This window comes from Macrotis lagotis, chromosome 3 (genome assembly GCF_037893015.1).
Source record: "Macrotis lagotis isolate mMagLag1 chromosome 3, bilby.v1.9.chrom.fasta, whole genome shotgun sequence".
NCBI classification, from domain to species: Eukaryota; Metazoa; Chordata; class Mammalia; order Peramelemorphia; family Peramelidae; genus Macrotis; species Macrotis lagotis.
This window is the reverse complement of record NC_133660.1, coordinates 219449398-219471504: the sequence shown is the minus strand read 5'-3', so window position 1 is coordinate 219471504 and position 22107 is coordinate 219449398. Positions and strand designations below refer to the sequence as shown.

General features: G+C 35.9%; 1 long non-coding RNA gene across 8 annotated transcripts in view; it reads left to right on the top strand.

Moving 5' to 3' along the window:
- LOC141518133 (uncharacterized) overlaps positions 1 to 22107 on the top strand; it is a 161730-nt gene that overhangs the window by 127395 nt on the left and 12228 nt on the right. For 5 of the 8 annotated variants that reach the window (XR_012477107.1, XR_012477105.1, XR_012477100.1 and 2 more), the window contains 2 exons: positions 9382 to 9460; positions 12210 to 20414. This is a non-coding gene — a long non-coding RNA (uncharacterized LOC141518133). Of the gene's footprint in view, positions 1 to 9381; positions 9461 to 12209; positions 20415 to 22107 lie in introns of those variants that run through there. The other 3 variants (XR_012477102.1, XR_012477101.1, XR_012477103.1) reach the window with 3 other exon arrangements.

Genomic DNA, 22107 nt, shown 5'->3' with positions numbered 1-22107 from the left:
GTTGTGGCCTCAACAGAAATGGGCTTGCCAGGAAGAGACAAAGATTTTTGGGGAAAGATAAAGGTCTGCTTAATTCATGCTGAATTTTAATTACCTACTTATATCCACAGCTGAAGATCTGCACTAGGCAGCTGGTGACCCAGGAATCCACTTCAGGAGAGACTCTCAGGGGAGATACATAGATCTGGAAGTAGTTTGCATAGATAAGACTGTAGAACCTTTGGGAGTTGGTGATCTCACCAAAAGGGAGAGTTGAGACAGAAAAGAATCTTGGAGACTCCTAGAATATTCCCCTGACAGTCTTAAAGCCTATAACCCAATGCAATTCAATCCTCTTAGCAAATTATTAAATGTCTACTGTATGTACTTGAGTGTATTAGGCTGTCAACTGAGTGGTTAAATGTGCTGATCCCAGTTTCCATTGTCCAGCCTTTTCCTTTTTCAGGAACATAGAATCCTTCCTCTTCTTTCAGTGGAATATTTAAACTGCCAGATGTTGTGTACTGGAAATGGACCTCAACCAAGAATAAGTACCTTCATGTCCGTAAAGAAGAAACACTTGTTTTTGGCTCCCAAAAAAGAAACAGTTTTTATTCCCTGTCCTCTCAGAAGGGAACAATAACCTCTAATGTGGTAAAAATAGTTTTGTTTTTCTTCAAGAAGACAAAAAACTCCCAACACACACTCAGATGTGCGTATGCATGCACACACACACACACACACACACACACACACACACACACACACACACAATGCACTAATTGAAAGATCCCGCCTTGGGATAGCTAAGGCTCACCCACACCCACTTTAATTAAGGAAATCACAAGACATAGTCTGGTCTAGGAGGCAATGTGGAGTAAGGGAGGGAAGTCTTGGAGTCATAATGGATGAAACAGGATTGCTTTTGGAATCAGAAATCCTGATTTAGAGTTCTAACTCTGACATATTCTAGCTGTGTGACTAGGGATTGATCATACTTCAGCTTTCCTCATCTAAGAAATGAGAGTGATGATACTTGTATGACCTCCTCTTTACCAGGATTCTGGTAAGGAAAAACCCTTCAAATCTTAAAGCATATAGAAACACACGTGAGCTGTAATAACCCTCACCTAGAAAAGTGCCCTGATCACATTGTTGGAAACAAAATAGTTTATCCATTAACAGGAGCATGGGGTATTATTGTTTTGGAGAGTAGAACTCAGAAGAGGAGTTTGGATGCCTGAAACTTCATGAATTAAACATGTTCTGGGGGAGACCCTGGAAAAGAATTTTTGGCTACAGGTAGGGAAAAAAAATGAAAATGATATTTGCTAACTTGGAGAGGGAAGGTAATAGATGAACCTGAATCCCATTAAAACTCACGATCTTGTATCACAGGCATGAAGGAACATTTGAGAATGTTCAGAGAAATTCTCCATTAGGCAATGCTGACTTCCAAGGCAATGCTGCATCATTGGGATTTGTCAAATCATTGGAATGTGGCTCATAAAAAACAAACAAATAAACAAACAAAAACTTTTGAAGATTTGATTTGACAAAAATCATTGTTCCCAACCTTCCTGCTGCCAAGCTTATTCATTAGCATTAGAAGGCACAGAAACCAGAGAGAGTCATTTCTATAATTAGTTAGATAAGAGAATCTTGGAGAGACCTAGAATTACACCCCCTCTATCTTAGATCCTGTAGCACAATTCAATTCCTTTGGCATTTATTAAGTATCTACTGTATGTACCAGACTTTGGTGGGCTCTGTCCACTGAGTGGTTAAATTTTCTGATCCCAGCTTCCATTGTCCAGTTTTTCCTTTTTCAGGAACATAGAATCCTTTCGCTTCTTGAAAGAAGGTGCATTCCTGAAAGAGGTAGATTCATGTAGAACCTAGATGGCATTTTGTTGTGGTTCAATAAAGGTATAGTGGAGAGTTTCCTGGCTGTAGCATCAGGAATTCTTCTTGCTCAAATTGTGGTTGTGGTTGTTATTCTTCTTGCTTACAAACTGTGTTATTGTTTAGTCATTTTCAGTTGCGTTTGAAACTTCATGATTTCATTTGAGGTTTTCTTGGCAAAGCTGGTTTGCCATTTCTTTCTCCAACTCAATTTACAGATAAGGAAACTGAAACATGCCCATGGTCTCAAAGTAAGTGTCTGAAGCTAGATTTGAACTTAGGTCTTTCTGATTCCAGACCTGGAGCTCTATCCACTCTACCACCTAGTTACTCTGGAGTCCTATACTACTTTTTGATCCTGGAGCAAATCATTTGAAATCTGAGTCTCAATTTCTACAACTATAAAATAAAGAGAAGTTGAATCAGACAGTCTTTGAGATACCTTTCAGTTTTAAATTTATGATCTATTTGTAGAGGAGATGCCTATTAGATAGAAGTCACTTGGAGAGTTTTTGAAGTCCTGTCTAATTCTGGAATTCTATGATTTTTGAAGATTTTTTTTGTCTCTACCCCTTCATCCTTGCACCACATGTTCAAAAATGTGCTTAGCTATGCTAATGTTTAGAAGGCAGATCTCCTACTCCTCCACCTACCCTTGGAGAGCTCATAGATTTTACTGGAGAGACAAGACATATAAAGAGATTAAATAAAATTGGGAGACTATGTATGATTAAGTAGCCATTGAGTGATATGGACAATAAAGGTCCTAGGACTAATTCTTCCCTGGTAAGACTGCATCTAAAGTATATGTTACTTGTGAAGTACAACCTTTTAAAAGGAGTACTTTGGGTTCCCTAAAAGGAAATAGACATAGAACATAATACAAAATACTGGGTGACCAGACATGAGAAATACAAAGAATTTTAAGTTTACATTATAATAATACGTTAACTTCCATAACTCTTTAAGAATTAAAAAGTATTTTCTACCCCAACAGACATAGTCCACTGCAGTGGGAAAAAAGATGTTAACTTAGAATGGGCAACTCCATTTCACTTCAATCCTCTTTATTGTTATCGTTATTGAGTCATTTCAATTATGTTTGGCTCGTCAAGACTCCATTTGGAGTTTTCTAGGAAAGGTTTGTCATGTTCTTCTTCATTTCATTTTACAGATGAGGAAACTGAGACTATCAGGCTTAAGTGAGTTGTCCAGGGTCATACAGCTAGTAATTGTATGAGGACAGATATGAACTGAGGAAGAACAGTCTTCCTGACTTCAGGCCCAGTGCTCTATCCATTGCATCACCTAGCTGACGCTTTAATCCTCTATTTGTGACTAAGTAGTTTCTATAACACAGGAGCTTATATATAGTTTGGAAATAATGAATGTCTATATCCCCAAACCAACAAAAACCTGCTAAAGACACATATGCTTCCTAAATCTGGTAACAAATGATAAACTTGGTACTGGTATATGACTTTGACATAATAACATTGGTGATGACACTGGAATACTAAAACTTAGATAGTATACTTTTATCCTAAGTTTAGATAATCAGTCACCAGGAAGAACTCAGCTGTAACTTATAAATCCCTCTATCTAGAAACTACTGGAGCTCTCAACCATTAACTTGGGTCACTACTGGTACAGATACCTATGTTTCCCACACTCAGAAATTTGAACATTCCAAATTTGTTTGATAATAGTGTTAATTGGTAAAGATTTGCTGAAATTCTGCCTCAGTGAGAGATAGTTGTTAGTTGAGTAAAGAGAGAAACTTGTCATGATATTATGAAACCTTCTTACCTTCTTGAAGGTAATCATTTGGTGGTTTATTACTAGAGGGGTTGATGTTCCTATTTTTGAATGGTCAATAAAGTTTCATTGCATGCACTGATGACTGTAAGTCTTCCTAGTCTGTCATCAGTCCTAATAAGCATATGCAATTAATAATTTCATGCAAGTACTTCATTTTACTCATGCAATTTTTATTTTTCCCATTTTATAGATGAGGAAACTGAAGTTTAAAGAAAGAATATAACTTAACCAAGGCTACATAGCCAATAAGTATCATCCATAATTAGGGTTTAAACTCAGGTCTTTAGACATCAAATCTATTTTTATTTCTATCAGACCTTGATTAATCTCTGATAAAGATGAACTGGGGTAGGTGGATCAGGCAAGGCCCCAGAATGAAGGAATTTAAAATTCATGGGGCATCTGGACAAGCTTTTTGGCATGGGAAGTGATTCATTAGGTAGGCATGGAACTTTCCAAACAAAAAAAGACAGTGGAGCAAAGGTCCCAAGACAGAAAAGTACTGGACTAGTTTGAGGAAGGAGTGAGTAGTTTCATAAGGTAGGGTCAAAGGTTCAAAGTAGAGTAGTAGAAAATAAAGAAGGAAGGGTAGTTTTCAGACAGATTAAGGGGTGCTTGAAAGTTAGGATAAGAAATTAATGGCAATGGGAAGTCATTTATACATAAACATTATTTATATACACATATATAATAAACACATATATATTAATGTAGAAGCAAGTTGACCATATTATACATTAGGAAACTGAATCTGACACCATACAAAGGATTAATTGGAAAGAGAGGTCTTAAAGATCTTATTAGATGACTTTTGCAATATTTCATGTGAATGATGGTGCTGAGACTCTGTGCCAGGGTCATAATAGAGAGGTAAGAATGGATTCTAAGAAGAAAGACATGCTGATATGTTGAAACTGACAGGAATTGGTAAATGCATTGAGCTGAGGCATAGAGAAGACTCAAAGACATACCCAAGGTTTTGGACATGGGGACAGGATAAAACTTGATGCCCAGAGAGAAATGATAAATGATAAATAAGAAACAAGTTTGGGGGGAGCTAATCTGGGAACTTATCCAGAACCCAGGGCTCAATTTTGCTGCTCAACTGAGCAAATGTTTACATGACCTTTCTTCTTCCCACAGTGTGACAAATGCCTACTCCAATAAATTTCATTTAAGGGCAAGTAGAAGTTGAAATTGTAGAACTTGAGGATTAATTGGATATGAGGCACGAAAAGAGGACAACTGAATGGAGTGGCTAGAAGCAAATCTGGAATTGATATGACAGTTTTCTCTTGTTTATTAAATTTAAGGGTTTTTCCCTTAAAAATGCAGGTACTCTATCACACCTTTCTCTCATTTCACATTGAGGAGTTTTCTATTCTTATTCTTTGTCTTTACCATCAAGAAAAGCATAGTGATACATGACATACACACACTTATGTTGTAATAGAAAGAGCAACATAATTCAGAATCAGATTATCACTCAAATCCTCACTCTACTACCTATGACAATCTTAGACAAATCAGAATTCATTTATTCAATAAATATTTATTAATAAATAATTTCTTATGTTGAAGACAATATTCTAGGTACCAGAACTACAAAAAGAAAGTGAAGAATGGAATGTAAGGAACTTATATTATGCTCTGGGGGTATGGTACTTAAATAATCTATACTTTGAAGAAGGGGATATACTAATAACTAGGGGGATTGGGAAAGACTCCTTAAGGAAGGTGGCACCTGAATCAATCCTAGAAGAAAGCTCGGATTCTGAGTAGCAAATATGGGCAAGGAATTAATTCAACGAATGTGGGACTATCTTCACAAAAGAACAGAGGATGGAGATGGAGTGATCAATTCATGCAACAGCAAGTAATCCAATTGGTTTCACATGGAATGCATGAAGGGATGAATTGGGAAATAAGACTGGAATGATAGAATGGAACCACATTATGATGAGTTTTAAATACCAAATAGAGGAATTTGTTTTTAATAGTAGTGATAATAGAGAGTCAATGGAAATTCTCAAGTAGGGGAGAAGGGAAGTGACACAATCAGATTTATACCTTAGAAAGGTGTTGGAAACTCAGTAGAGGAGAGTTTGAAAAGGGAAGAGACAGGAAGGTTAATCATGAGGCCATAGTAATAGTTCAGGAAAGAGGGGTAAGGACTTGAACAAATAGTGGTGATCATGTGAACAAAGAGAAGGGAAAGAATCTGGGGGAGATATGGAGAAAGAAAGGAATGCTAGATTGAATTGAAAGCAAGTCACTTAACCTCTGTTTCAATTTTCTCATCTATAAAATGGGCATAATCATGGTACTTATGTCCTAGTATTGTTGTGGAGATAAAATGAGATAATATATGTATAGCACTTTGTAACCTTAAGAAGATGTATAAATACTATTATTATCACTCTCACTCTCATTATTATTATTATTATCATTATCATTATTATTATATTACCATCCTTGGAAGGTAAGAGAAGTTAAGGGACTTTTCTAAACATATAGTTATTATGTAGCAGAACTCACATTTGAACCTAGGTTCTCTGACACCACATTCACTAGTCTGCCTTTTCTATCTCTAGAAAATAAGGGGATTGCATTTGATACCTTGGCTGTTCTTTCTAACTCTAAATCTCATGATTTTTTTTATTTTAGATTTTTTTTTGCAAGGCAAATGGGGCTAAGTGGCTTGCTCAAGGCCACACAGCTAGGTAATTATTAAGTGTCTGAGACTGGATTTGAACCCAGGTACTCCTGATTCTAGGGCCGGTGCTTTATCCACTGTGCCACCTAGCCACTCCAAATCTTATGATTTTTAATAGGAGTTATACAAGAATACAAATGAGTGGTGATAGTTGAAAAGTATCAAATATGAATTCTTCTGCCAATTCTGTTAGATTTGAGTCTTGAATAAACTGAAAGGTCAATTGGGTATTTACATTTTGAGATCTTTAATGAGGCATGAAAAGACTAGAAGCTAATATGAGGTATTGGTTCATGATGGCAATAAAGGGCAGTTAACAGAGAGTCATGGTTCCTTTAAATAGTGCAAGAGTTTCAAAGAAGAGACTGTACTAGAACTAATGCATCACACAAATTTCAATACATTATCTGAAAAGTTTGGTGGCAGTGATGGAGGAAGAACATTGAGTTCTCTTTGTGATGATTGTGGTGCAACTAGTCATGATTTCTCGGTTTCTCTATCTTTCAAATGAGAGAATTGGATTGAATAATGCCTAAAACCCTTAGAGTAGAAATATCATATTAATTTTCAAATGATTTTGCAAACTGTATCCCACTGGGATGCAAAAATACTCCTCCCTACTTTTAAAATTGCTACCAAATAATTACCTCAGTTTCTTTGGTGTTGTGAGAGGTGCTGCTGAAAAGCTTCTTAAGCCATAGATCATATAATTTTGATCTGTTGTTAATTTCCCCCATTTTGGTCCCCTTTGTAAAAAACTTTTCCTTGCCCTTCTTCCAGAATAACCTTTTTCTGACCCTTGTATTTTTCTTTTGAGACCACCCCAACAAAATAAACCTACAGACACACTTAGCCTCTGTCTAAGTAGAATCCTTCTACTCTATCTCTATTCTTGTGATAAGAAAGTTCTTAAGGATTACATGTATTATACATACATGTATTCCTATATAGGAATGTAACACAGTTGAGTCTTAATGAGTTCCTTATGATTTATTACTTATTTTTACTTTTTTATGCTTCTCTTGAAACTTGTGTTTGAAATTAATTTTTTCCTCTTTAGCTCTGGTCTTTTTATTGGGAATGCCTGAAAACCTCTATTTCATTAAATTCCATCTTCCTTCTCATATCATTATACTTAATTTTTCTTGATGCGTTATTCTTCATTATAATCCTACCTTCTTTGTCTTCTATAATATAATATTCTATAGTCCCCCATTCCTTTAACATGGTTGCTGCTAAATCTTGTGTGATCCTTATTGTGGCTCTATGGTATATAAATTCTTTCTGACTGCAGTATCTTCTCCTTGACCAAGGAACTCTAAGTTTTGACCATAATTTTCCTAGAAGTTTTTATTTGGAGATCTCTTTCAGGAGATGACTGGTGGATCCTTTCAATTTCTACTCTGTCCTTTGGTTGTAAAATATCTGGGCAATTTTCCTCAATAATTTCTTGAAATATGATATCTAGACACTTTGTGATTGTGGATTTTGAGTAGCCCAATAATTTAAAAATTATTTCTTTTCAATTTATTTTCTGGTTCAGTTGTTTTTCCAATGAAATATTTAGCATTTTCTTCTATTTTTCCAACTTTTGACTTTATTTTATTGTTTATTGAGGTCTCATTGCATTTTTGCCAATTTACCAATTACAATTTTTAAAAAGTAATTTTCTTCAGCATTTCTGTGCCTTTTTGACCAAGTTGTTAATTCCTTTTTTTTATAAATTTCTTGTATTACTCTCATTTCTTTCCCCATTCTCCCTTTACCACTCTCATTTGATTTTTAAAATAAAATTTTTTGCTCTTTTTTAAAAAAAAAAAACTTTTCTAGGAATTTTTTTTTGTTCTTATGTTCAGTCTACATTTTTCTATTGAGTTTTTTCTTGTAGATGTTTTCAAATCATTGACTTCTAAGTTAGCATCTTGAGTGTCCCTGTCACCACAGATGATTTTTATGGACATGTTCTTTTCTTGTTTTTATTTTCAGTTCATTTCTTTACTTTAGACTTTATGTTAGAGTTGGGTTCTGCTCAAATCTATAGGTGAGGGGAGCAATGTGTGATCTGAGGCAATAGGAAGAAAAATTGTTTGCAGGTCATCTAGTTTAGAACTTGTAGAGACCTTAGATAAAGAACATTAGAATCTGAATGGGCATCGGAACACAGAATTGTTTCAGAAGTGACCTTAGCCATCCTTTGTTCAGATAGATCCTATTTGCTTAGATGTCTACCACAACTTCTCCATATCAAGGATTCTAGGGAGATGCTTTGGAGAAAATTGGGATCATGTTTAAGGGAAATACCTTAGAGAGGTTGCAGAAGGTGTGGACATTCTGTAGCTAGTTATTGGTTGGCTAATCTTGACCTTGAGAGCATCCTTTTTTGACTGGCTGAATGGATGGAACTGTTAAAGGTCTTTACAAAGGCCCATCACCTTTAGCTATTTTCTTTTTACTCAGTTTGTGTTCAGGGGAATTCACTGGCTCTTTTACACATTTAAAAGGGAGTGCCAACCTTGGGTGATTATCAACTATTGATGGACTTTGCTCCTCTCAGAAGATCAAGGAAACTTCTAAAAGACTTAGGATGAAAAATACCATCCACATTCAGAGAAAAAAACTATGGAGTTTGAATACAGACCAAAGTATTTTTCCCCTTTTTCCTCATGTTTTTCCTCCATTAGTAGTTGTGATTCTTCTTGCACAACTTGTCTAATATGTATCAGATTACTCAGTGTAATGGGGAGGGGGGGAGGGAAGGAAAGGAGATAAAAAATGTGGAATTCAAAAGGTTACCAAAAAAAGATAAATGTTGAAAACTATCTTTATATGTAATTAAAAAATTTAATGAAGTGACATTTAAAAGGGTGTGCCTTGGGACCTTTTCTCCTCTCTAATGACATAAGATCCCCTAAAAATGGATCTTGGCCTTTGATCTTTTTCTTCTTTCTTTTCCATTCTAGATAAAAGGAGAAGAGTTTCTAACCTTTTTGGGAAGTGGGAACCACAGAAATCTAGAAATCAGAGTCCAGGATGGGCATGGTAACCATTGCAGCATTGATACCTCAAGGAATGATTCTTGGGACTGGAACCTAGCAGCATTCTTGCATTCTCTCTCTCTCTCTCTCTCTCTCTCTCTCCCTCTCTCTCTCTCTCACACACACACACACACACACGTAACATACATGCTCTATATTTAATTTAAAAATTCTACCATTTTATCTTCCATTTTACAAAAGAGGGAACCAAGGCCTAGGTGCAGTAGACTGGGATAGGGGGAAAAGAATGACTGGACCAGAGTCATGTAGCTACTGGGAATTCCCCTGACTTTTGAGTTCAGTTCTCTTTCCAGTAGACCACATTACTCCCATTTAAACCATCGATTTTGAATGAGAGCCACCAACTTTTGGATACGTCATAAAAAGTCTAACAGTTCTTGTAATGAATAACCTACAACTGGAAATGAACATTAGGCAGTGAGGATAATTACAAGAAAATCAAGTGTGTCTTGTTATGCATCAAAAATGACTAATTCCTTCTCTACCACTTTCCCAAATAATTTAGTGGCCCTAGGCTAACAGAAAAAAATTGTAAATCAATTCATTGTGAGTCAAGTTTTATTGACTTTGTTTGTCCAAGTCCAGTAACATTTTTGCCAAATTATATTGCCAGGAGCAGTTGTCAGTCTCTGAATTTCTGTTATATTAATCTCTCATTCCTTCTTCCCCAATTCAGCAAGATCTCTGAAAATTACTCAGCTTCCTCTAGTCTGGCACAATAAGATTTCCAAATACTTTCATAACAGAAATTTTTATAAGTAAGATATTATTATTATTGTCCTAATTTTACAGGAAAAGAAACTGAGGTTTGTAGTTTTTTCAGTGATTTTCAGTAATGTTTTACTCTTTGTGACCCCATTTAGGCTTTTCTTGGCAAAGATACCAGAGTGGTTGCCATTTCCTTCATTTTACGGTTGAGGAGACTGAGGCAAACATAATTAAGTGTTTTTTTTTCAGGGTCACAGAGCTAGTAAGTGTCTGAGATCAGATATGAATTTGGAAGGTGAGTTTTCCTGACTTCAGGCATAGGACTCTATCTACTGTGTGAGCTCCATTTACCCTTAACCTTGTAGGTAGTAAGAGGTCAGACCTAGGCTACCAGTATGGTGGAAACAATAAAGGTTCTAATCAGGGTTCAACCATTTATGTGTACTTACCATTCAGCTTCAATATGACGTATATAATCATTCATTTTTAAAATTACTCTTCACTTTTGATCCCACTAGATTAGACAGACTGTGAGCTCCTTGAGATCAGGGACAGTTTTTTGTTGTTGTTTTTGCATTTCATTGTAGCCTGAGTAACTATGATCTTTGGGTTTGTCTCATGGGATACCCTTCTGTTTTTGAAGCTGTGATTTGCTATTCTCCCACAAGTTATTGTCATTTGCTGGTCTGATGATTTTCTTTATTGAAGCCACTGTCTATGCTGAGCTATGTGCGATAGCTGCTTCAATTGTTTCCTTGCATCCCTGCTATTTGCTGTTTCTCTTGCTAAATTGCTGCTGTTACCTACTGCTTCTGAATTACAGCTGTCCTCTCAGAGTGTAAAAATTCTTTGTGTGTGTGTGTGTGTGTATGTGTGTGTGTGTGTGTGTGTGTGTGATCAACTCATGATTTCAGTAGTTTTTGAAAATTTCAATTCTCACTTAGAATTATTTCTACTCAATGGAACTTAAAAAAATCATTAGTTTAAAATCTATCTTTTTTGAAATTCCTTGACTTTTCCTCATAGACAACTCCTTGAGTTGAGTCTTCTATTTGAGTTGGAGAGAGTGCATCCCCTTCAATATCAGGGCTTTGCAAATTAATCTTCACTTTAGCAAAACTAGAAGGGACAGGATGGAGCTGGAAACTTCTATTTTGTCTTTCTCCAAATTAGTCTTCTCCCTACAATTATTATTACCATTTTACAGAAGAGAAAATAGAGGCTTAAAAAAGTTGTCTGCAGTCATGCACCTAGTAAGAGTTTAATTTCCTAATAATTAAAGAAAAACATTTATTTTAAATAGAATTATTTAAAATTATTTTAAAATTTAAATTGAATTATTTAAATTAACATTATTTTAAAATTTAATGAGCTGCTTCCTTGAGGTGATAATGTTTTTTGACACTGGAGTTCTTCAAAGCATTCCTACATTGGATTAACAGGATTGCATAGATTACTCTAATAATCTGTCCATTCTGGTACTTTGACATTAATAATCATGTTATTTGTAGGTTTATATTTCCTCATACATCAAATGAAGAGAATGAACTATATGATCTCTAAAGCTTCTGTCTCTCCTCTCTTTATATACATATATATTTGTATATATATATATATATAAATATTTATAAATATAATATATGTAAGATATATATTACTATATACAAACATATATTATGTACACATATATAATTTTCATCTATATTACACATTGCTGTCTCTCCCTTTTTCTCCTTTCTTTTCTCTTTACTCTTTCTCCCTCTTTCTTTCTGTCTCTCTAACATTCTTTCTGTCTCTCTCTGACTCTCTCTCTCCCCCTTCTTCTCCCTCTCTGTCTGTTTGTCTCTTTCTCTTGTCACTGAGGGGTGAAGTACATTAGGACTTGATTATTGAAAGCCTAACCTACTGTTTTCTGACCTGGTACCTCCTATCTGCTAACCCTATCTGGATGTTCAAATAATTTTAGCCATTCTGAAGCTCTGACCTCAATCCACACACTTTCTTGGCTTTGAAATCTCTTACAGCTTTGATCTTCTCAATTTTGTGTTACTTGCTGTTCCTTAACTTGGCAGAATGGAATCATAGATAACCATTCTGGTGATGAATGACAAGCCAACTCATTAAGAGGGAACATGGTTTATTGGAAAGAACACTTAAGCCACAAGGTATGATTATTAATTCTGCCAGAGCCTAATACAATTTATATAAAATTCACCTCTTTCATCTTCATTTCCCTCATCTGTAAAATAGGGATCATATCTGTTTGTTGACCTGATCTCAAAAGTTGTGAGAGAAAAGTTAAAATATTTGTGAACATTTTGGAAAGGATAAGGTGCCAAATAAAGGATTATTGCATATGCCTTCAGTAACCAAGTTTAATATGCACTGAAGAAACTATAGGTCTATCTAATAACTCTAGTATAGATGGATACCATGTGTATAATCATAGATACGAAGCTGTAGATGATAGAATTTTGCTTCTTAATTTTTTGTAGTATTTCAATCATAAGTAAACAACTCAGCATATTTTAATGAAATGGGTTGCTCTTTTTATAATTAAAATTAAAAGAAGTAAAATTTTAAAATAATTAAAATAAAAAAATATCGTAATTGGAAGAAACCTTAGCTGAAAGAACATAGAGGCTGTATGGTACCTTTGAACTCAGACTATCAGGAAGTTGTGAGTAGATCAGAGGAAAAAATTGTTAAGAGCTGGGTGGAGCAAGGGATAGTCCACTGGGTTTGGAATTGGGAAGACTCATCTTCATTAGGTTCAAATCTAGTCTCACACACTTACTAGCTATGTAACCTTGGACAAGTAATTTAACTTGTTTTCTTTTCTTTCTCTTCTATAAAATAATGTGGGGAAAGAAATGGCAAACCACTCTGGTATTTCTGCCAAGAAAGCTACCATTGGAGTCACAAAGATTCAGATATGACTGAAACAACTGAATAGTAGAGCTGGATGGAACTTTGGAACACGAGAATTTGAAAAGATGTGAGAACACAGAATGTAAACTGTAAACCCAAGAAAAGACATTGAGGTATGAGGTTTTGAAGACCATCTAAATATAGACAATTAAATTGAAAGAGACTGTGAATGTTAACATTTAGAACATCAGAGCTAGGAAGAGTCTTGGAAGATATCTTATTAGAATTGAAAGAGACCTAGAAATGGCATAATTCAATTGTACTATTTTAAAGGTCAAGAAGGAATCAGTCAGTAGCAGAGCTAAGATCAGAATTGAGATCTCTGTTTCCACCCTAAGACTCTGTACTTTATGTACGTTGTCTTTCTACCTGATCTGTGCTTCTTCTTGCCTTTGTGTCACTTCCTATTTTAGCTTACATGCCTCTGTAAGTCCAGGCTGGGGACCTGATAGCATATTTTGGTTCTCCCCTACTTGTAATAGTCATCAGCCAAGCTAACATTGAATCATTCAGCATCACATGTAATTATACCCCAAGACCAAAGGCAAAACTCCAAGCTACTGATTATATTTAGTCTTAGCTTTGCTGAATTCTGTCCTCATTCTTCCAAACATTTCTTCTGAATCAATTCCTCAATATTTTGAGTCAGGATACATAAATAGTCCTGAGGGCACAAAAAAAAACCACAGAGGTAACTGCCTACTCCCTTCTATTATCATTGACTCTTTGTGTTATCAGTCAGTAGAAGGCCAGTCAGTGAGATGTTTAATTTGGTTGTTATGCTGTTGTTATCTGACCTGTTGCTGATTGACAGATCTACCCATCAGTGTCAGGATATTCATGAATGCTAGAGGACATTGGATTTCAGACAAATTTTTTTCTCTTTCAGGTTTCTGGTTTCCTATCTTATAAAGTGGGGGGGTTGGAGAAGTGTGGTCTCTAAGGTGGCTTTTGGCTCTAAGACCTATGATTCAAATTTAAGCTCCCAAGCAAAAGCCTCTGGATGCTCTCTTGCCCTGCTATAGTCTGTTTTCTAACCCAGAAGACTAAACATGATATGATTTCTTTTAAGGAGGCTTTATTAGTGACTAGTGGTGGAGTAATGAAAGTCATTTACTAACCCACAGTTTTACTCTGGCTGTTCTGTTCTCTTATAAAGGCACAGGCCACAATATATGAGTTGTTAAATCAAATTCAACTCTTCATGAATACAAAGAGATTAAACACATGCACAACACAAACAAGCCACTCTCTTCCACATGAGCATCATGAAAATAAGCATCAGTCTCATAATACAATTTCTGGACCTTTGGAAAAAATCCACCCTGGAGCACGTTCTCTATGGTTGACTCTTGTTTCTTGTTTCTCCCTATAATCTTTCTGTACTAACCAGTGTTAATAACCTTCTATTAGAGAGGCAGTCTAGTGTCATTTCAAAGAATAATAATTCTTTGAGGCATAATATTTACTTGAGGAATAATAACTATTATTATAATTACAATAGTAGTAATAGCTAATAGTTATAAAACACTTAACAGATTACAAAGTGGTTTACAAAAATCACTTCATTTGATGAAGTTGAGTCAAGATGGCTGGGTCTAATCTTAGTAGAGAGCAGGTGATGGAATCAGGAAGACTCATCTTTCTGAATTCAAATCTGGCCTCAAATCTGGCCAGTCACTTTACCCTAATTGACTCAATTTCCTCATTTCTAAAATGATCTGGAGATGGAAATGGCAAACCATTCCAACATCTTTGCCAAGAAAACCACTTAATTCTGATTGCCTCAGTTTCCTCATTTGAAAAATGAGTTGGAGAAGACAATGACAAGCTACTCAAACATCTTTACCAAGAAAATCCCAAATAGGGTCATGGAGAATTGGACATATCTGAAAAGCAACTGAACAACAAATCTTAGTAGTGGATATGTTATTTTGTATATAATACTTACCATCTCCAGGTTTCAGTTTCTTGCTCTGAAAAATAAGGGTCTTGGACTAGATGAGTTTTAAGTTTCAGAAAAACCCTGTTGGACTAAGAGCCCTTGTGACTCAAACAAACAATATTTAGTGTGGCAAGTTCCCTTCTGGCTGTTAGATTCTACATTTCTTTTATCATCCTACTTTGACTGATTGGAATTGTGAGCTAATTTGTAAATGTTAAAGTACAATACCAGTGTTTACTCTTATCCTCAGAGGATCACAGATTACAGTCCTGGATGGCTGATCTTTGGAGGCCCTGCATTTTACAGATGAGGAAAATTTACATAAGTAGTAACAATTAGAACTGGATCCAATCAAGGGATTGTGGGATCATAGATGTAGAACTAGAAAGAACCTTTAAAATATTCTTTCTGGCTCAGCTTCCTTTTCTTACAGATAAAGAATGTGAGACTCAGCATTGTTAAATGACTCACTCAAATTCATAGCAGTAGTCAGACTCATGAATTGAAGGACACTACCTCATCTTCATCATCCCTATGTAGGACTTGGATCATGCTTTCCATTGGCTGCTTCCTTGGAAAAGAGCCAACCTCCTAGGGCTCAGTGGTTTGGACCTTTGAAATTTCTCTGGGAAGGAGCCTTTGTAGAGAATGCATAAAATCCACCTGGACCCTCTGTGTTTTGACCCTTCTTAGCAGCCAACACAGACATTTCAAACCAGGGCCAACATCATTCCATGGAATTGAAGGAGGAACCATATGTGTATGGTTGGAAGAGCCAATTCCTTAGCAGGGTCATGTCCAGTCCTGGAGTCATGTTTTTGGAAGGACATAAGGCAACTGGGTCAGGTCCAGAGGGGACCAGAATTATGAGAAAACTGTAAGCCATGCCATGGGATGTTTAGCTCAGGAAAGAGGAGATTTAGGGGAGGAGTAATCTTTATTTTCAGAAATTTTAAGAGCTGTCATGGGGAAAGAGGGATCAAATTGAGAGAACAGAGAACTTTATTTTTCCTAACACTGTCCCTGATGGTATAGTTGAAAAAAGACAGGTTTTGTAGTGAGAAGATCAAGGATCTTCATTTGTATGACTTGCAGACAAATCACTTAAGTTCAATTCTCAGTTTCCTCAATTAAACAAAGAGGAGTTTGAGCAAGTTGATCTTTAAGATCCATTTCATCATGAAAACTACGATCCTATGAGTTAAGAACAAGGTTTGAAATCCCAGGATTTAAACTAACTATAAAGAATTTTTTAAAACTAATTAAAGTAATTTAAAATTGAAGTTAGTGGCCTTTTTAGGTAATAAGTTGTAAATATTCAAGAAGAAAGTAAATAATCATTGTCATTGACATTATAGACAGGATTTTTTTCATTCAGTGATAGGATGGAATTTTAGTTATTTTTTTCAGGTGTAACCCTTCATGACTGAATTCCAGGCTTTTCTTCTAAAGACACTGAAGTAATTTGCCATTTCTTTCTCTAGCTCATTTGTGAAAGAAGAAACTGAGGCAAACAAGGTTAATGACTTGCTCAGGGTCATACAGCTAATAATTTTTTGAGTCCTTTATTCTATCTTGAAGTCAAAATGATGGTGCTAGCTTCCCTGGCAAGTTGGAATATATGATCTCTAAAATCCCTTTCAATTCTGAGGCTATCATCTATAGAATAGATACTAAAAAGACTCCAAGATAAGAGAAGTGAAAATGTGTATTCTTTAGCATCACCTGTCATCATCATCAACATCAACTCACATCATAACATGTTTAGGTGGCAACTGCAAGAATAGTTTTTTTCATTTGAGGACAAGTGAGACCTAGATATAAATGTAGGTAAAGAGGAAGAAATCAGGGCATAGCTTTAAAAGGGAAGTCCTCATCCAATGAGTTCAGGAGGAAGAAGGATAGGATAAAGGGGAGGCCTACCAAAGTTTTGAGATAAAGAGAATAGGAAATGACAGAGTTGACAAGAAAATCTTATTCTGAAGTTATCTGCTGAACAGAATTAGTGTGAGAGTAGAGTTGAGACACTGAGGGGAGGGAAAATTTGCAGCAGTTATTTTGGGGAATAAACTAAACTTGCCTTGCTATGGTGAGGGCTTCAGTTGGAATTAGATTACGTTAATTTGTAGTGGATACAGTTAGTCTGATTTAAAAACAATTTTTTTTCCTCTGGCATCACCTCATGGCTTAGGAGTAGAAAGAAAAAAGTTAGGGAAAGGAACTGGTAAGAATATAACAAAACCAACCATAAAGGTTGGAGGTTGCCATAAAGGTGGCCGGGAAGTTTTAGTGCAATTTTAAATTTTAAGAGCTTTTCCAGAGGACAAAGGTTTAAGCCATAATATTTTATACTGTGTATGATAAATGAATTGTTAATGGATCCTTTACTTAATTATAAAAGGTCCTGTCATTTATAAAAAAAGTAGGGGAAAATGATTGGAGATATGTTTCACAAATATGTCTAAGGGGAAGTTTCTTAAGCAAGGGATAGAGATAAAAAAGATAAAATAGGTAATTTTGACTACATGAAACTGTAAAAGGAAATATTTTGCAAGAACAAAATCAATGTTTCCAGAATAAGAAGATGCTTCAGAATTTAGAACCTAGAATTTCTATTCACTCGAGTTTGACCTAGTTTTCCAACTTGATCCTTCATTTCTATGTATTTCATGGGTCTGGACTTTTTGTCTGGCTCCTTTTCTGGTTTTCCCAGATTTTTTCTGCAGGTTTCTCAGTCCTGGCTCACAGCCCTATCTCCCTGACCTGCTGTGGCCCAAGGCCCAGTGTAACAGTCACCCTTGGTTATCAGACATACTCATCTGGCTCTCTGCCTATGCTTCCATCTGTTAGGATAACAAACCTTAGCTATTAGCCTAGCCTGCCTCCTTTGGTGGAAGAGCATCTGTTGACACTCAGAAGCCAAAACCATGTATCCGAGCAATTAGAGGGGAGGGATAAGGGATGGAGAGAAAGAAAGGGGGAAAACACAGTCTTTATCACCTCCAAATGTCAGGGACATAGCTTTCATGTTCTCTTGCAGCCCAGGAGAAATAATTAAGCCTAATCATTACATTGATGGAGCACATAACTGGCCACATGGGGACAGATGGATTAATAAATTAGTTGAAGAAACATCTAAGTCAGATGACCGAATAAAGGTCATTGAGCAGCATGGTGTCATTGAAACCACCTCAGTCAGGAGTGAAGAGTTCAGGACTCTGAACACATCGGAGACCAGTATATTCCTTCTGAGTTCATTGAGTTGACTCCAAACATATGTCTGAAGGACACAGAGCAGGTAGAATTCATAAATTGTGAAGAAAAGAATATTCAAATAGCCATGGCTTCATAAGGAAAAGGGTACCTTTCCATCTGCCCTTAAACTTAGTCAGTGCCCAGGAGTAGAGGCTCCATCTGTTAATGGAGAGTATTTCTAAGCCCCAGGCCTGGCCTTCTCTGAACCATACTGAGAAAAGGTGGATGAAACCCAGGTAAACTCTGAAACTAAGCAACTTTGATCTTCCATTACTGATATTATAAACTACCTGATTTATTGATAGCACTTCCACTCTTTTGCTAACATCATTTCTCCCATTCCCCTCTTCATACTCTTCCTTATACCAAGCTATCTTTCAATGCCTGGCTCAAGTTTTACCTATCCAAATAATTAACTGAATTCAATAAACAGTTTATTAATGCCTATTAAATACAACATAAGAGCCAACATGGCAAAGTTGATAGATAGATGGCAAAGTAGAAGATTGGAAGACTTGGGTTCCAGTTCAGTCGCCAACATTTCCTGCCTGGGTATTACATACTACACAGCGTTGTTGTCAGATTTTGCAACAATCCTTTCACCAAAGGACCATGTGCTTCTATAGAAAGTTCATCCCCTTTGTGGTCTTTGATATGATTCTTACCAATTCATCTCCTAGCTATTATAAGGATCATAACCCAATCCAATCCCTGCTACACTTTGCATGAAGTGATGCTGGCCATTTGCATAAAGAGAAGGGTTTCCAGAGATGTTGTGGATGCAGAAGTGGCAAATATTTACAGTTGAATGAATATGGGGGCTGAGGGAGAGGGAAGAGTGAAGGATGAAGGATGATTCTAATGTTATAAGCCTGAGTTACTGGGGAAGAACTCTTTTCCATGAACTCATACTCCAATGATTACTTTCCCTTCTGAATACCTACAAAAAAATCTCACTATATAACTATTATACAATTTTTGAGATAATGTGTCTGAAGTTTTTCATGAACTTGGGCTAAGTAAGGGTCATACATGGTACTGATTGAGGCTTTATGAACTAAAGATGAAATAAAGGTCACAATGGCAAGGACATACTCTAAGAGAGAGTATATGGAGTGTCTATCTTGCAGGGCTTGGACTCAGCCACAAGAGGCATGGGAACCAAGCTTCAAGAAGGTTTGGTGTCAAGAGGTGAAACATCTGGATCTAAATTCTGTGTTGAAACCAAAGGATCTTTGTATTTAGGAAAAGTAAAGAAATGAAGTCTAGGGTCAGACAGAGGTTCTAGACATGGGAGAATAAGGAGGGTCTGATTTAATGAAGTATCTGATACAATGTACTGCAATTGGTTTCTTTTGATTGCATTAATATTTTTGTACTCAGAAACATGTTGCTGTTGGTACCTTTCAGCTTCTCCTGAATATGTTTCAACTAGATGATCATTTGCCACTGTCAGAAATGTCACATCCCTTGAAGGATAAATTTTAATGGAGATGGAATTCAATCAGTTTAATATAAAATTCTATACTTGGGGTTCAAAAAGTTTTATGTAGAAGATAGAGACAGAAGTGGTTAAATGAAAGTTCATATTTAGTCTGTGGTTTTTAGTGAGCTGCAAACTAAATAAGAGTTAAAAGCAGAGCTTGTTATCCAAAAATGATGATACAAAGTTGAACTGTTTTGCTAGGAACCCAGTGACCACAAAACAGGGGTTAAAATGTCATTTCCATCTGCTTTAACTAAAAAATATCTGGAGTATTGTGTGTATTTGACACATTTTGTTTATTGATATTTGTTAATTTTTAATTAAGAAGTTTTGTTTTTATGGGGGTGATGATCAGCCTTGATGGACTTGCTCATTCACAACAATCAGGGATGATTTGGGGCTGTCTGCAATGGAGAATACCATCTGTATTCAGAGAAAGCACTGTGGAGTTTGAACAAAGTCCAAGGACTATTATCTTTAATTTAGAAAAAACCTGATATCTTATTGTCTGATCTTGCTATCTCTTATACTTTATGTTTCTTCCTTAAGGATATGATTTCTATCCCATCACATTCAATTTGGATCAGTGTATACCATAGAAACAATGTAAAGACTGGCAAAGTGCCTTCTGTGGGGAGTGGGGGGAGGGAAGTAAGATTAGGGGAAAAATTGTAAAACTCAAAATAAATAAAATATTTTAAAAAATAAGCTAACTTTAAACAACAACAACAAAGAAAAAGGGTAAAAACATCACTTGTACAAAAATATTCATAGCAGCCCTGTTTGTGGTGGCAAAAATTTGAAATCAAGTAAATGTCCTTCAATTGGGGAATGGCTTAGCAAACTGTGGTATATGTATGTCATGGAACACTATTGTTCTATTAGAAACCAGGAGGGATGGGAATTCAGGGAAGCCTGGAGGGATTTGCATGAACTGATGCCGAGCAAGATGAGCAGAACCAGAAAAAACATTGTACAGCCTAACAACAACATGGAGGCAGCAATGATCAACCTTGATGGACTTGCTTATTCCATCAGTGCAACAATCAGGGACAATTTGGGACTGTCTGCTATGAAGAAAACCATCTGTATCCAGAAAAAAAAACTTTTGAGTTTGAACAAGGACCAAGGATTATTACCTTTAATTTAGGGTATTGTCTGATTTTGCTGTCTCTTATACTTTATATTTCTTCCTTAAGAATATGATTTCTCTCTCATCACATTCAATTTGGATCAATGTATACCATGGAAACAATGTAAGGACTGGCAAATTGCCTTCTGTGGGGGATAGGGGGAGGGAAACAAGATTAGGGGAAAAATTGTAAAACTCAAAATAAATAAAATCTTTAAAAATAAAATAAAAAAGTTTTGTTTTTAATGAGTCACTCCCCAATAAAAACCCAAATAATGTCTCCCTCAAATATTTTCCCAGAAAAACATTAAACAGGACTCTGATTGCTTTTGGCATAATTGTTACTGAGAGAGAGTATCATCACTTGTATAGTTTATTTATTTTTAACAGAAAAATGTAAACCTAGACATTTGATAGAATATTAACAATATCGCCTATTTTATTTGATGGTTTGAAGTGCTATATTTGTCTTGCTGAAATTATTCTGTGTGTCTTTTGGTCCTTGCTTTCTTTACTTTGCTTCATGTCATACAAATTTCCCATTCTTCATAGTTGTCATTCTATACATGGCAATAATATTACATTGCATTTGTCTATTATTTGCTTGGTGGTTTCCCACATATTAGGTCTATATTTTGATTCAATTCTTTTTTGCTATCTACCATGAATATATCTCTAAACATTTTCCTTTCTTTGGAGTTAATCTCCAATAAGACAATCTCTGAGTCAAAGGATACTAAAGATTTAATAATTATTTCCTCAAATCTTTGGGACCAATACTCATTTTCATCAGTAATAAATTAGAATATCTATCTTTCAATATCCCTTCCAGCAATGAATTTTATCAAGCATGGTAGAGTGGAAAGAGTACTGGTCTTGCAGAGAGATAAACTAGACTTGAGTACCCACCTTGCTGTGTAACTTTTATTTTAGTGATTTTGATCAAACATCTAGATGACTGATAGTCACATTTGTCTTTTTCAAAATTATTTATATCCCATGGCCATTTGTTCATTGGTCAGGGGCTCTCTCTCTCTCTCTCTCTTTTTTAGTTTTTGCAAGGCAAATGGGGTTAAGTGGCTTGCCCAAGGCCACACAGCTAGTTAATTATTAAGTGTCTGAGACCGGATTTGAACCCAGGTACTCCTGACTCCAAGGCCGGTGCTTTATCCA